Here is a 2,298-nt window from a genome sequence, read left to right as displayed (position 1 = left end):
GCGCCCGACGTCGGGCACGTTGACGCCGGCGACGCGCAGCCGGGCCCGCTCCTCCTCCGCTCCGCCAGTGTCCGGCGGCGGGCCGGCCTTAGTGACCGGCGGGGCCGCGGGCGCGGGGCGGGCGCGGGCTGCCTTGGTCGGGCCCCCAGCTCGCCCGGAGCGCGCAGCCGCCCGCGAGCCGCCGCGGAGCCTCCTCGCCCGCTCCCGCCGGCGAGCAAGGTAAGGGAGCGGGAGACTGAGGCAGGCGCGGGCGGAGCGGGTCCGGCCCCCTCCCGCGGCGGCCGCCCGGCCGATTCGGGTCGGACCCCGGGGAGCGGGGCGCTCCGGGGCGCGGGCGGCTGGGGCGAGGCCCGCGGAGTCCCGCCGGGGAGGGAGAGCCCTGCGAGCGCCCGCGGGACCCCCGGCGGACGCGCCCCCAAGGGACGGGCTCTCGGGGCCGCGCGCCTCTCGCTCCTCTGACCCCAGCGCCGGGTGACCCCAGCGCACGGTGACCCCAGCGCCCGGTGACCCCAGCGCCGGGCTCAGGGGGCGAGGACCTGTGGCCGCGAGAAGCCCGCTGTCCACGGGTCTCACCCCGCCGGGGTCCGGGGACTCTGCAGCACCTGGTGCAGGTGCGAGCGGGTTGGAGGTCGTCATCACTGTCAGGTGCGCGGTCTGGAGCATCCCCTCTCGGGGGTCCGCCGCACCTGGAGCCCCCAGCCCCGCCAGCAGCGTCAGGAACCGGCCCCTCTTCCCCCTCGCCCGGTCATTATATTTGAGACACTTAATAGCCTCTCCTAATCTCACCTTTCACTTTTCCTTCCTTCCCAGCCGTCCCCGGCTGTTATCGACCTGCTGTATTTCCATTATGGAATTTTTTTTTTTTTTTTTTGGCTATTACCTTACGTAAGTTAGGTTGACTGACCAACCATTGCAGCCATTGAAAAACACCTCTCCCCAGCGCTTAATGAATCCAGTTCCTTTTAGCGCTCACCAAATCCAGCCCAAGAATTCAGGGAGCCGTCAGTCCTTCCCAGGAGCTGACTGCACACATTCCTGTAAGATGCCTGATGGATTTTGTGCTTGTCAGTTTTACTGGCTGTGTGCTCCTTCTGTGCTTTTCCTGAAACATGATTGGGTGGCACGTGTTTTGACTTTCTCTCCCCCACCGGGAAATAGGGAAAAAAAAAAAAAAAAAGAATAGGTTACAGAAGCACGCTTGTTTTCAACAACTAGAAAGTACAGCGTTGCAAACAGAATGCCGCAGGGTTTGTTCTTTATGTGAGGGGTAGTCCTCCTTGGACTTCACCCCTTCACTGGATTATTGTCTTCATCTTGAGTGTTCCGGCTCTTAGGATTTGCATGTGTGTGTTTTCCCAGCGTATTTATATACAGAGCTTAACAGATCTGAGAAAAATGAGGCTGTCAACCTTTCATTTACTGGCTACAGATAGCAATAAAGTTGCGGATTTGTGGGAGCCTTTATTTTGCACTTAATGACTACAGTCTGGCTCTTTTATTTCAAGATGATGTGCGAGGTGATGCCGACCATCAGTGAAGCAGAAGGCCCCCCGGGAGGAAGTGGGAGCCATGGGTCCGGCTCCCCTTCGCAGCCAGACGCGGATTCACATTTTGAACAGTTGATGGTGTCCATGCTCGAAGAGAGGGACCGTCTTCTTGACACACTGAGAGAGACTCAGGAGACGCTGGCGTTAACCCAGGGGAAGTTACACGAGGTTGGCCATGAAAGAGATTCCTTGCAGAGGCAGCTGAACACTGCCCTCCCGCAGGTACGGAGGCCTTTCTCCTGGAACCCTGCAGATTGGTTTCCACTGAACGTTATTTGATGTGTCGTCTTCTGTGGTGTTACTATCTCAGATGAGTGTTCTGCGTGACCACGTGGGAAGTGTGCTTCTGGTATTCGTAAGCCACGTATAGAGAAGGTTCTCCAGGGTTCAACATCTTAGGGAGAACAGACTGTGGTGCTCTAAAGTCAGGTGAAAATACCTCATAATGCCCTTTCCTTTCTTTGGGCAGCAGAAGGAACTGCCTAGATTCAGGAGAGGGCCCCAGAGTTTTTGAAAAAGGGCCATGGAGCACCCAGGCTGTGTGGTGCCTTCTGACCTGTCGTCTTAAGCCATTTCTCGCTGAATGTGTATTTCCCGTGGGTTTCATCATATATTTCCAATTTCCTAATGAAATTTAGTGGACAAGTAGGATGGATTTCACAGAGAAAATATTTTTACACACCACCTTTATTAGAACACCTGTGTTTTGTAAATCCAATCTGTTTTAGGGGGCGGAAGACTGGAGGTTGAC

Source organism: Equus quagga, chromosome 17, assembly GCF_021613505.1.
Source record: "Equus quagga isolate Etosha38 chromosome 17, UCLA_HA_Equagga_1.0, whole genome shotgun sequence".
Lineage (NCBI taxonomy): Eukaryota > Metazoa > Chordata > Mammalia > Perissodactyla > Equidae > Equus > Equus quagga.
Note: the sequence above shows the minus strand (reverse complement) of the source record.